Genomic DNA, 14,320 nt, shown 5'->3' on the forward strand with positions numbered 1-14,320 from the left:
AACACTGAGGGCTGGGGATTTAGCTCAGTGGTTCGGTGGCCTGCCTTGCAAGCGCAAGGACTCAAGTTCAATCCCCGGAATAAAAAAAAAAAAAAAAACAAAAAAACACACTGAAATTCCATCCTATTCCAGAAAGAAACCAAATAAATACTGGCAAAACTGGGTTGGGGCACCCTTCTTCATTTTTACTGAGATTATTAACTAGTTCAACCATTATAGAGATTTCTCAAAAACTAAAACTAGAAATTCCTTTTGACACAGCTATTCCCCTCCTAGATATTGTTTCCAAAGAGTTAGACATATTACAGTAATACATGCACACTCATGTTTATAACTGCACAATTCACAATAACTAAATCTTACAAGAGGCCTACATGCCCACCAACAGGTGAATAAAGAAAATGTGATATATATATATATATATATATAATGGAGTACTACTCTGCCATAAACTTCAGTCATTCATAGGAAAATGAATGCACCTTGAGACCACAATGTTAAGCGAAATAAATCAGGCACACAAGCTTATACATCGCATGGTTCTTACATGAGAAACCCAAAATATAAATGAAAACTAAAATATATAATAGAGAAAAAGATGGGGGGGATGCAGCCAGGAGGGAAGGGGACACTTAAAAGAATTAAAATGTGTTGTATACATGTACCAATTCCTCATGATGAACATAATCACTATATACTACAAACACGGACTCAAAAGACCCCAGGTAGGAACACCACCACTGCAAATGAGCTCATGGGCCTTCTTACAGAAATGTAGGCTTCATTCTACTCAGATCACAGAGGACAGGTCAGTAGGTTACAGAAGGCACATCAGCATGGCACAAGCAGTCCCTCAAGGACAAGTCATCAGGTCACAGAGGATATGTCAGCAGGTTATGAACAGTCAGTCCCCCAAAGATATGTCAGCATGTTACAAAGGACACAGCAAGCCACAAGCCCACCATTTTTCCAACCCACATTCTCAAAACTCCACAAAAAAAGATATAAAAAAAGCCTCTTAGCCAGGCGTGGTGGCACGTGCCTGTAATCCCAGCACTCGGGAGGCTGAGGCAGGAAGATCACTGTGAGTTCGAGGCCAGCCTGGGCTACATAGTGAGTTCCAGGTCAATCTCAAATACATAGTGAGACCCTGTTTGAAAAAAAAAAAAAGCCTCTTAGACTATAAGAGTTACCTTCTCCATTCTACTCACACAGAGATCCCTCTCAGGTTTAGTAAATAAACCTGCTTTGACTGTTGAGTTTGCATCCCTCTTTCCACTCACAGGGCACTGAAACCTGAGAGCAGGAACTGAGAACAGGAAGCAATGGGCAGCAACAATCTAGGAAGCAATGGGCAGTGGCAGCTCATGTAGGCTTACTCCTAGATGTTTAGGGACTCCTGTTTCTCACCCCATTTCCCCTCCTTCCCAAAGAGTTGGTTGTATGGACTCAATGGCCCTCTGTAGCACAACTGAGAAGATCTGACCACTCACTCTGTTGAGCCTTCAAAACCACAGGAGGCAACTTTCAAACCCTGACTGTCCCACCCAGTAACAAGAACTCTCCCTTTCCTTCCCCAAAACCTTTACAGAGCTCTTTATAACGAGCTCTAGTCCTGGGACCATCCTACTCTAACTCAAACCAGACATTCACCACCAGCTGGTAATCCATCACCATTCCTGGGAGGGTAAGATTCTGTCCCAATGGACTTGGTACCCAGATAAAGTCAACCAACCCACTGTTCCACTTTACCTTGCTAGACCTTTTAACTCCTTTCCCATTCTCTATTTGAGAACACCACAAAAAGGGGTCCTCCTGCACTCTGACTGGGGGGATGCTTCCCTTCTACGTGCAAGACAATCTCCTCCGGAAGCCATTTCTCAACCTCAGCCACCTTTTTTATTCCCCTACAATAGGCAATTCTCCTCAAAAACATCAAGCAACACTGCCCTCAGCTATCTCTTGCATAATCTTTCCAAACTGGGATTGAAAGGAGACATTAAACCAAAAAACTTAATCTTTTACTCCACTTCCATGTGGCCCCAGGACAGACTCAATAATGGGTCATACTGGCTGGGTAAGGATACTTTTGATATCCAAATCTCCAAGACCTTGATAACTTCCTCCAGAGGAATGGCAAATGTTCAGAGATTCCCTATAGCTAAGCTTTTTTTTTTTTTTAATCTTCTGTGAGCAACCTTCGCTCTATCCTACTCTCTCATTGCTTCAAATTTTTCTTGCGAAACAAAAAAATTCTATCCCCACAAAAACTCCTATCCCCACTTCTGACACAACAATATCATGCCCTTACCGCCACACACCTTCCCATTGATGAATTCCCTCCTGCTGTTTCTTCCAGCTTCCTCAACAACCTCAATCAAACCCACAACTTCCCAACCAGCAGCCCTTCCCTTCTCCAAGTGTTCCTTCTTTTCAACATCTGGCAGCCAGCTCTACCTCCTCCAATCCAGTCCTCTCCTCAAACCCACCCTTTTCTCCCCTCAGACACCCTCTCCCATTCTTTCTCACCCTATACCTCCCCAGATCATTTATCCCATTCTACCCTTTCAAGAGGTAGCAGGTGTGAAGGGGGCCATTCATATTCACATTTCTTTTTCAACTACTGATCTAGAACGTTTCCAACAAAGAATGGGGTCCTTCTCAGAGAATCCCAATAAATTCAGGAAAGAATTCCTCTTACTCAAATGTACAACTTCACTTGGGGAGATATTTACCTTATCTTCTTGTCTACCCTTACTGGTGAGAAAAGGGAGTGTATTTGGCAGCTGAAAACCACAAAAATGAGCTCTGTAGCCAACACCATGACAGGTACACTAAGGCAGCTCGACCAGGACTAAACCCCAAGAAGCCAAGTGAACATATCAACTTGGCAACTCTGGGAGGGCAGATCCAAACATGATCACTTGCCCCCAGGCAGTAATGGAAAACAATAAAAATAAACAGGTCAACTATGAGTGCCTCAGAGAAATCATCCAGGTGCAGATGAAAATCCAGCCCTCTTTATGAACCACCTTTCAGAGACCATGATTATACAAATACCATCCCTAATCTCCTAAAGGCTAACTCTTCTATACCTTCACTTCATCTCCTAATCTTATCCAGACATCCACAAAAAGCTCCAAAAATTAGAAAATAGACCCCAAACACCTCAGAAGGAGCTTATAAGTATTACCTTTAAAGTTTCCAAGAAAGGGCGGGGATTTAGCTCAGTGGCACAGTGCCTACCTTGCAAGTACAATGTCCTGAGTTTGATCCCCAGTACCACCAAAAAATAAATAAATAAACAAATGGTTTTCAATAACCAAGATGAGGAACAGAAGACTCCAAAAGAAAATCAGACTTAAAAAAAAAGAAAAAAGAAACCCAAAAGCCGCTGATGGGTTTTTAGCTTAATGGTTCTGGTGTCTGCCTTGCAAGCACAAGGGCCCAAGTTTGATACCGGGTACCAAAAAAAAAAAGGAGACCCACAAGAAAATCAGACTAAAGCCAAATATCAAATCATGGTCTTCCTAGTTCAACCCCCAACAAAAAAAATCTGCCAAAGCCTCCACCTCATACCTATCTAGCAACTGTTTTTGCTGGGATAATACAGGCCACTAAGCAAAAGCTTGCCCTAATCCCAGGCCTCCTACAAAGTTAGGTCTGAACTGTGGACAGTGGGGTCACTGGAAAATGAATGGCCTCTGGGGTAATCAGCCCCTTCCCTCAGGTCTCTACCCTCCAGGCAACCTAACATACCTAAAAAGATCTTGTGGCCCTCGCGGCCTTATCTTCAGCTGCTGGCTGATGTGACACATATCCCAAGTCCCACTCCATAACATCATCAATGGATTCATGGGTAACAATATGATAACCAATAACAAGGTTTCCTTTCTGGTCAACTTAGGGACCAGCCTCTCTGACCTTCCTGAATATTTGGAACCTTTGTTCCCCTCCTCTATCTCAGTTATTAGAATGAAGGACCTAAAAGAAACACCAGCCAAGCCATATAATTTTTACTCTTTTTCTTTCTTTCTTTTTTTTTGGCACTGGGGAACAAACTTGCACTTGCGAGGCAGGTGGCAGCACCACTGAGCTAAATCCCTGGCCGACTAACTTTTTGTTAATCCTCCCTGCCCCGTGATGCTTTTGGGAAGAAATAGCCTCCTTCAATTGTGGGGCATCTACACACATTCCCTCACTTCCTTCTGAGCTCTTCTTTATCCTACCAGGCATACCAAGCCAGCAAGTAGCATAGCCAGCCAGCTGGAGACACCCTTTAGCTTGCCTATTTATCCAAACAGCTCAACCTTGTAATAAAAGGATGACCTCTCTGTTAACAGATCTTAGCATCAGGTGCACTCCTTATCACTGTGGCCCAAGATTATTCTCCCCAGCCCTGCAGGTATACTCTTCACACAACCTCTCCAACATGCTCAGCCATTGGGCTTTAACCCTTCTCTCTCCAGCCCAAGGTCAAGTTCTATACTCTCCACTCTTACAACCCTCAGTTACCTTCCTCTTTCTGCTCTAAACCCTGCCAACCTACTCCCAATACCTGACTGCCCAGACTCAACCCCTCAACATGAGTGCACTGAGTTCCTTGATTTTACTCTTAACCACTTCCACTACACAAACTTGAAACATATACCAGGGTCGCCCAACTAGTTTATTGATAGAAGCTCTTCAAAGGGTACATCATCGCTGAAGGGTATCATGATAGCCAATCCTTCTACCCTCCCCAAGAAGTAATCAAGGCAACAGCCCTTCCTACAGGGACAACTTCATAGCAGGCAGAACTCATTGCAGGCACTAGAACTCCCTCACTTTTTCGAAAAATAAAACATCAATATTTACAAAGACTCCAAATATGCATATAATATCCTACAGTCAAATGCCTAGATCTGGCATGAAAGGGAATCCTAACTACAAAAAAAATCCCTATATAAAATAGGCCCCTAATTCAAGATCTTCTAGAGGTGGCTCTTTTACCCCATAGAGCCACTTCATTGCAAGGGTCATCAAAGACCTAATTCATGGGATAAACATCCCAGACATATCATTTGTGGAAATAACAAGGCTGATAGAGCAGCAAAACAGGCAGCAATCAACCCTCTCTCCATCCCCTACTTCTTGTTCCCTCCTACAACTTTCTACTTACACCAAGAAATAATTCTACTCAAACAACAAGGGGCACAACAAGGGAAACAATGGTGGTTTCTCCATGAAAAAATTGATCCTTACGGAAAGCTTACAAAACAAATTCCTTTCATCTTTCTATGACCAGTTCCATGTCAGACCATTCCCTCTGCTCCAATTCCTACAGACTCACATAAATCTCTTCCCTAGTTTTAGGACCTGGCTGCAAAAGAGTATTGCCCAGTGCTCCATCTGCTAAACCACCAACCCCCAGAGCAACCTCAAACTTCCCTTCCCTACCCAGAAATTTTGGGATCCCTCCCTGGCACTAACTGGCAAACAGACTTTACTCACATGCCTTCCATAAAATATAAAAACATATTTTTAAACATATTTTAACCAAGGCCAGGTGTGGTGGTGCACACCTGTAATCCCAGCACTCAGGAGGCTGAGGCAGGAGAATCGCTGTGAGTTCGAGACCAGCCTGGGCTACATAGTGACTTCCAGGTCAGTCTCAACCGCATAGTGAGACCCTGTCTCAAAAAAAAAAAAAATATATATATATATATACACACACACACACACACACATACATTAACCAAGACATATCATGTAAAGGTACAAGATCCCAATGATAAATGTAACTGTAGTTTGCTTTAAATGTACCAATAAACTTAATGGGGAAAACAATGTTTTTTAAAAGATACCTCCTCATGGGCCAGGGATTTAGCTTAGTGGTGCTACCACCTACCTTGCAAGCACCAGGACCAGAGCTCAATCCCTGGTAAGAAAAAAGATACATCCTCGTCCTAGTTGACATCTTCTCAGAATGGATAGAGACCTTTCTGACATCAAACAAAAGATTCTCCACAGTAGCACATATCCTACTCACTGAAATCATCCCCTGCTTTGGACTCCCAACCTCTATCCAACCCAATAATGAACTTAAATTTATTTCACAGATCATCCAACAGGTAGCCTCCTCCCTAAATATAACCTGGAATTTCCACATCCACATCGACCCTAATCCTTGGGTAAGGTCAAAAAGGTTAACCGCTCTCTTAAACAGAGGCTAATCAAGTTTTTCTCCAGTTCCAGACTGGACTAAACTCCTACCCTTCTCCTTTTTCAAACTCAGGTCTCTTTCCCACAAAAGTCTTATGCTCAGTCCCTTTGAGATTCGATACGGTGGGGCTCTCATTGCCTTCACATTTCCTACCTTCAATTCAAACCTACAGACCCCTCTTTCAAATACCTTACTTAACACCTTTAGGCATCTCATTTGGAGCTATACTGAGTCCACTCCACCATTTCTGTATTATAAATAGTTGACAATAAGGAGACATTTTTTCTTTCCATTTCATAATACAGACTTCCTCTCTGATATGCTAATAGCTCTCCCTTTTTCAGTTTTTTCTTTTGCAGATCTTTTGGCACTTCCTTCCTACAGTGTCAGTAACCCAAACACGTTCATTTTGTATTGTAAAAGAGTATCACTGAGGGCTGGGGATTTATTTAGCTCAGTGGTGCCACCACCTGCCCCGAAAGCACAAGGTCCCAAATTCAACCCCTGGTACCCCCCCCCCGCCAAAAAAAGAGCATCACTGAGTTCTGGAGTAACTGATGTACTTACGATAAGAGTTTTTATAGATTATGGCACAAAAACTGTTATTTTTTCATAAATAAACACAAATGAGCAAAAGAAAATAACCAGAACTTGTTAGATTTCACTAGAACAAACATCAAAGGTGAATACAAAGTTCTAAATTTAAAAGTATGCAAAAAATAATGGATATAAAACAAACAAAAACATTCGAGTGTGTCTCATGCAAACAAGAATTCACTGGTTGAAATGACACCTGCTGTTCGGGATAGTCAGTACATAAATATGCTGCTGGGTGATGCTGTTAAGGGGTTAAGTTTAGAGGGGTGTCGCTGTTATATAGCAATAAAAAAATACTATAGTTGTGAAGAGGTTGAATAAAGGGAGGACAGAAAAACAGCCATTGGCTATTTTCACTTTTAGGGAAATAGTGGAAGCTACACAGGACAGAAACAGGTTAGAAGAAAATAACAGGTAAACACATAGTGATGGATAACAGATGTATACATCTCTTACAAAAAAGTTTGGCTGTAAGATGAAGAGCAGCTTTACAAGTCAATAGAGGGTTAGAGATGTAGCCCACTAATAGCAGTCTAAGCACTTGTCTAGCATGTGTGAGGCCTTAAGTTCAATTCCCAGAATGGACTAAAGCCAATAGAATGGTGTTATGATAGATCAAGAAAGACCTCCATTGGTTGGGAAGGTGACTGAATCATGGGAAATACACCACCCCTCAACAATGGAAAATGACACTGGTACCCTCCTCTCTCCCAGCACCACTGTCAGACTATTATTCCTGAACACTCATGAAAATCTATGTTTTGATTCTCAGGACTTCAGTCCTCTACCTCCACCTCTTTCTTCACTACTAATTAACCACCTCCTGGACATGCTCCACATTCAAAAAAGATATGGAGGCTATCAGTTCACAGCTGCCACAGTTCTCTATATAACCACTTCTGCTATCATCCCAGTCATTTCCCACGTGTATAAATCATCTAACATCAATTCTTCAAACCCTTCATCTCCAGTAAGCAACTCTATTTACTGGACCCAGTCATTCAATCACCTCTCTTTCACTTAATTATACCATTACCCATTCATTCATCAAATATTTAGTTAAGTACCTATTTGCTCAGTACAGAACACAACAGTCACTATCTTCATGAAATCTAGTACACATTTTTTCACATTTTCCACAAAGCTAAAGTTTAACTGCATGACAACTACTGCGTTTCCTTTCTGTATCAGCCAAGTAACCACCTCAACTCTACAAAACCAGAAATCATCAGCAGGGCATAATAGCACATGTCTGTAATCCTAGTACTCAGGAGGCTGAGGTAGGATGATCAACACCAGTTTGAGACTAGCCTGGACTACATAGTGAGACTGTCTCCAAAAAAAAAAGTGGGGGGAGATAAAAGCAGGTCCCATCAGCCCAAGATGAGATGGATAAGGGGAAGGTTAGGCAACAGTCTGAGATGAGCTGGGAGGGGAGGGGAGGGGAGGAGAGGATGGTCGGGCCTGGAGACCTGAGCTGTGTGCTTAGGGAAAATCAGTCACCTATAATTAATGGAATCCTCTGTAACCTAATTCTAATCACCATGTGCACAAACACCAATGTGCACGAATACCAAATATTTGTACTTTAAGAGCTTTTTTTTCTGTCAGCGCAAGGAATTATCTTGATGTTATATTCATTCTGTTTGATACTCAGTAGGCCATAAATTGGATATTTTCTGCCTTCCGAAATTTATTGTTTCCTTCCAAATGATTAAGAAATCAAGAACGTTAAGTAGTTATAACTAAAACACTTTTAGGTTATTTTCACTATTTTACTTAAATGGATACAATCCAGCCAACATCCAAAGGGCAATTTTAAAAGAGTAATTTTAGTTTAGGTATCTTTTGTGTGTGTGTTTTTTTTTTTTTTTTTTGGAACTGGATATTGAACTTGGGACCTTGCACTTGTAAGGCAGGCAGTGGAACCCACTTGGCTAAATCCCTGGCAAGAATAATTTTAGTTTATTGAATGGGAATAATAAAAATGGGTGGTTTATTCATACTTAACTGTTCCTAAAAGGCAAGAGAGAATAAAAACAATAGAGTATGATACTGAGAAAAGTAACATGTTAAAAAAAAAGCAACATGTAATTAAGAAGAACTAAAGTATGTATGTGTGTTCCTATGTGTAAAAACTAGATTTTGTTACTTCAAATGCAATGTGATAGACATGTGTTCACAGGGCCTTTCCTCTTCAGGAATGTGAGGTGTTATATGTTTGTAGCATTGTATTTGTCTTAATTTTTAGAAAATGGAAGTCTTGGCAATAGGTTACACATCTCTGGAGTTGTAGTCACTGTCATTTTTGTTTTATCCAGGAAAAAGTGTATTGTAAGGACACTTATTGTTCACCCAAGAGCTGCAAAGCAGATCTTGACTTCTGTGAGAAGCTTTCTCTGTTAAAGAACCAGCAAGCACTTCATCCAGCTTTTTGCTCTTTTTCTGCTCTGAGTTTCTCCGTAGTGGGGTGCAAATTTGGTTTGAAGTGGCACTAAGTGAGTAAGAAGCCAAGACTGCTTAAATATTGAATAGTGTTGTGGCCTCATTTGGACATACGTAATAAATATACATTTGCACATATATGTACCCCTGAACTTTCAAAGCAAAATTATTCATTTAAGATGCCCTACATTTCAGAACAATAAAAAAGCTGAACCTGTTTAAAATTAAAAAACTAGAATCATTGCCAGATGTGACATTTCCCTTCATGAGAGTTCTAAAGCTAGGTTTTAAATAATCTACTCTATTATGTCACAGCTCATATTACATTAGAAAATAAAATATTTCTTTTATTTATGTAATTTTAAAATAGCTAAATGTCATATTATTGCACAGGATTTCACTGGTAGGAAAAACAGAAACTGGAAATAAGAGATTACCTTCAGGAAAAAAATGAGATGGAACAGAAGAGATTCCCTTTTCACTAAATACTCTTTCGTGGCTTCTGATCTAGTACATATATTATCTATTTTTTAAATGGTATACTTAACATTTACAATTTAAAAAACTCCTTCATACTAGTATTAATTCACAGGCTACTTTGTTCCGAAAAGAATGAAATATTTCTTAAAAACCAAACCATTGAGGGCTGGGCATGGTGGCACATGCCTGTAATCCCAGCACTCAGGAGGCTGAGGAAGGAGGACCGCTGTGAGTTCCAGACCAGCCTGAGCTACACAGTGAGTTCCAGGTCAGTCTCAACTACATAGTGAGACCCTGTCTCAAAAATCAAAACAAAAAAAAAAGCTCAAGATTCTCATATTATCCCATCCATCTCATCCCTCTTGCTATATATTATACTCAAGCAGGCTATATGTATTACCCAATACTCTTGATTCAGTTTTAAACAGTGATACAGCTGATAACTTCCTCCTTAAAAACTTCCTTTTCTCCACTGGTAGAACATCACAATTTCCTGGTTTTCCTCTTTAGTCTGTGATCTCTTATCCGTCTGCTGAGTTTCTCTTCATTTTCCCATGTATTGAGAAGGCAGAAATTCTTATAAGCTTGTTCACTATTATACCTAGTAGGCTTGAAAAACACCTAAGATCATACTTATTAACAACTGTGAAATGAACAAATGAATGAGTCCCTTGTTATGATTTATATTTAGGTGGCCTTCCAAAGGCTCATGCGCTCATGAGGAGGCTTTTTGGGAGGTGACTGGATCATGGGGGCATGATACTCATCAGTGGATTAGTCCATTCATAATTTTATAGCTAAATGAGATATAGGGAACTGAAGCCTGGTCAGAGGAGGTGAGTCACTGGGGAATGGCCTCAGAAGAGTGTACCTCTCTCCCTCATCCCTTGATCTCTCTCTGCTTCCTGTGTTTCATGCTATGAGCAATCTCCTCTGCCGTGCCCCTCTGCCATACTATTCTGTCTTGGAGCCAGCCAACTATAGCCAACCTTTAAGAATCATGAACCAAAATAAACCTTGTCTCCTTTAACTTGTGGATGTTGGGTATTTTGTCCCAGCAATGAGAAAAGTAACTAAGACACACTCCAAGGCTCAGAGATTCCAATCTTTTCTCTACCTAAATGCACTCCCCTGACAATCTCACCCGCCTCATAATTTTACATGCCAGTTGAAAATAAGCTAATATCTCATTCTATGTAGACATCCTGCCTAAATGTTTGGCTTTTCCCCAAACGTGCTCCACCAATTTCCATTTGTTACTAGTAACTTCATTCTTTAGTTCTTCAAGCCATAAACTTTATTCTTTATGCTTCTGTTTTTGTGTTCATATCAAATAACCAGCCAACACTACAGGTCTACCCTGAAAACAGATCCAAACTCAAACCACCCTGTGGCAGGTAGGGTGAACCTCAATCCCAGGGAACTGGTGAAGCACACTTCTGGATAGGTCATGGAGGAATGGTGGTCCCTTGTCCCTTCCACTGTGGCACACTTCCTTGACTCTGGTCCCCTGCCTCACCCTTCTTCTATGATGTCTCTGCCTTGGAGCCAGGTGATCATAAGCTGAAACTGTCAGCAAATTAAATCTTTCTTCCTTTAACATGCAGCTATCTAGTATTGTGCCCAGCAACAGGAAAGCTAATACAACTTCTCACCACTTCATCTTGCTATATATATAATCTTAGTCAAAGCCTCTCTCACCTGGAACACTACAATAGAACTACCTGACCAATGATCTTCTGTCTTACTTCTATCTTGCAACCCTGGTCTAAGGCCCCACAAAGTAGTCAGAGACATTCTTTTGAAACATCAATCAGATTATATCATTCCTCTGCTACAAACTCCACAATGGCTCCCAACCATAATCAAACAGACACTGTCCAATGATCTACAAACCTCCCAAACCCCCTATCCCCATATCCCTTGTCCTTTTTTCTTGCTTCATTTGTCTTCACGGCATTTATCAACTCCTAATATATATGTACAGATCATTCCTTTAGTTATTTTATCATCTGTCTCCTTAACTAAAATAAAAGCTGCATCAAAGTTCAGATTTTTGTTAGCTTTTTTTGTTAGCTTATTGCCAACATCTAGAAATCTTATACATAATATTTGCTCAGTGTATTAAGTGAATGAACAAATAGCATTTACAGTAGAAAATTCAACAGATGTTAGCAAATCCACTAACTGCTCTAACTATGAGTTAACTCACTTAAAAACACCATAAGAAGTTAGGTACTGGGCCGGGGATTTAGCTCAGCAGTTCGGTGGCCTGCCTTGCAAGCACAAGGACCTGAGTTCAATCCCCAGTACAAAAAAAAAAAAAAAAAGAAGAAGAAGAAGAAGAAGAGAAGTTAGATACTACTGTTTTTATTTCCATTCCAGAAATGAAGAAATAAAGGCACAGGTTAAGATTAAGAAACTAAGGTTGAAAAGTTTGCCTAGGTCATATAATGGCAGAGGTAGGATTTGAACTAAGGCACTGATAATATGAGAGACCACACTCCAAGGTGCTAGAAGACCAGAGGATCATAATCATTACGTTAATTTATTTTATTGTATTGTACTGTTCCAAAAATTGGTAATCAAAGTACCTGTTGTTATTTGATTAACCTGAGACTTAGTTCCCTGATCTCTCCCCATAAACTTAGTTCCTGGTAAAATATGTGTAAAATGCACATTTAACGACTCTCATACTACTTCTAAAAGCATAAACATGGAGTAAAACAGAGCAACTATTGCTATGAGAACCTTCAGTTTTTAAGTTTCAGTATTCACGCTGAATTAACTGACTGTCGTTTATGACTAGCAAAGAAAAAAAGAACATCTCAGTAATTCAACAGGAAGATTACAGAAATGAATGGCAACCAACATTTCTTCAAAAAAAAAAGGATGATTTTTGGTACAAGAACTTCTAACCAGGTCTCTAAATAGGTTGCTTCTACCTTAAATCATATGATTTCATTCCTATGAGGAGAAGAATTACATCACTGTCAACCATGCAAATGTCATTTTAGGTGTACACTCAAAATTTCACCCAATATCTCATTTCCAATTAATTAAATAAAAGTATAATTTAAAAATCAAAACTAAACGTGGATTTTTAATTTTCCTTCCAAACAGTCCAAAATCAAAATTACTATACCAACTTATCATTCAATCTGTCTGAATATGACTAATTTAATCTTTTATTCATAATTACAAATTGGAGCACACACTTTCTCACTTAATAGATATTATATCCTCTGCCCCACAAACCATAAGTATGGAGGAGATAATAGTCTACTCATTAAGTAAATATGTAAAAAAGACAATGATCTGCAACTACTGAAATCAATCTGTAAATTACTCTCTTGGGTTACAGGAAAGCACTTTATTGGCAATTTTCCCAAATAAACTGAGTAAGCCTTGAGAAAATAACTACTTATATTCCATTTCATGACAATCTCTCTTCCTCCGTAAGTGAATTAAAAGTCATCACTACTTCTATCCATTACATAATACATGTCCATGATAGGACCTGTTTTCTGAAAAAGAAATAGCTTATATGACACTGATAGGTAAAGACTGAATACTGTAACTGAGTAGGAAATACAAATCCAGAAAAGATTCAAATTTACTACGCTAAGTTGTGAAATACTGATGTAAAGAACAGTAAACATTCTTGACTGTCAGTAATATCTCCCAACAAAGTTAGATACATGCTGTCAAATGTCATTAAAGAGCATTTTAAAAGTACTGTACTTTATTCCGAGAATATTTCTGGGAAGCTGACGGACTGACCTACAAAAAACATCAATTTTCTTTTTTAAAGTTTTAATAAAAACTGCAATAAATACACCGTCCACTGGGAAAGAAACGCCAAGAATTCAGCGTTAAACACAAAATGTCCAGATATCAAGGTCTACTGAAAAGATGTTAAAAGACCGCTAAGAAAACATACGAACTTGTCATACAATTAGCTCCAAAAGAAATGTTCGTTTTACCCACCCAAAGGAGTCAACTACAACCACCTGCAACTATCAGAAATGTGTCATCTAAACAAAGCAACTAACCTGAGTCTCAGGTTGTCTCCTAGGGGGTCAGAATAAAGCTATTTTTTTAAGTGGAATAAAGAGAACTTTAACGCACAAGGAGAAAGAAGTAAAATGCAAGGAGAGCGAAGGAGAGAAGAAAGAGAAAAGAAAATTTTAAACCTGGAAAACACCTTTAAGGAACTAATTGTGATACCTAATGGTGGCTGCCAGAATGAAGTTTAAACCGACATCTCCTTCTTCTTGGCTGTTAAACTTCAGATCCATCCACGCTCATAATTTATCTACCCAATAAAGAAAAAGGTTTATCTTTCCTCCCGGAACCCCTACTCACCCCGCCAGAAGAAAAACAAACAGAATCAAACCCTAAAGTAGAAATCTGAGATCTATACAATAGTTTCCTCAACTGCCTCAAAGGCAACATCCACAGATCATCCTCCTTTAGAAATACAATCATACATCTTCTATCCCATTTCCAAAAGAAAAAAAATAAAAAATAAAAAAATAAAAGAGGGTCATCTTCAACATTTTACATTAGCCACAAGAACCACAGATCCAC

General features: G+C 39.6%; 1 protein-coding gene across 7 annotated transcripts in view; it reads right to left on the reverse strand.

Moving 5' to 3' along the window:
- Erc1 (ELKS/RAB6-interacting/CAST family member 1) overlaps positions 1–14,013 on the reverse strand; it is a 445,074-nt gene extending 431,061 nt beyond the window's left edge. For 3 of the 7 annotated variants that reach the window (XM_010630417.2, XM_019208387.2, XM_019208386.2), the window contains exon 1: positions 13,958–13,978. The gene's annotated coding sequence lies outside the window, so the exon portion shown is untranslated. Of the gene's footprint in view, positions 1–13,957 lie in introns of all 7 variants that reach the window. The other 4 variants (XM_010630425.2, XM_010630423.2, XM_010630426.2 and 1 more) reach the window with 2 other exon arrangements.
- Positions 14,014–14,320: the final 307 nt, after the last annotated feature.

The sequence above is a fragment of the Fukomys damarensis genome, unplaced genomic scaffold (assembly GCF_012274545.1).
Source record: "Fukomys damarensis isolate Sample0158 unplaced genomic scaffold, DMR_v1.0_HiC HiC_scaffold_5, whole genome shotgun sequence".
In the NCBI taxonomy this organism is placed as follows: Eukaryota; Metazoa; Chordata; class Mammalia; order Rodentia; family Bathyergidae; genus Fukomys; species Fukomys damarensis.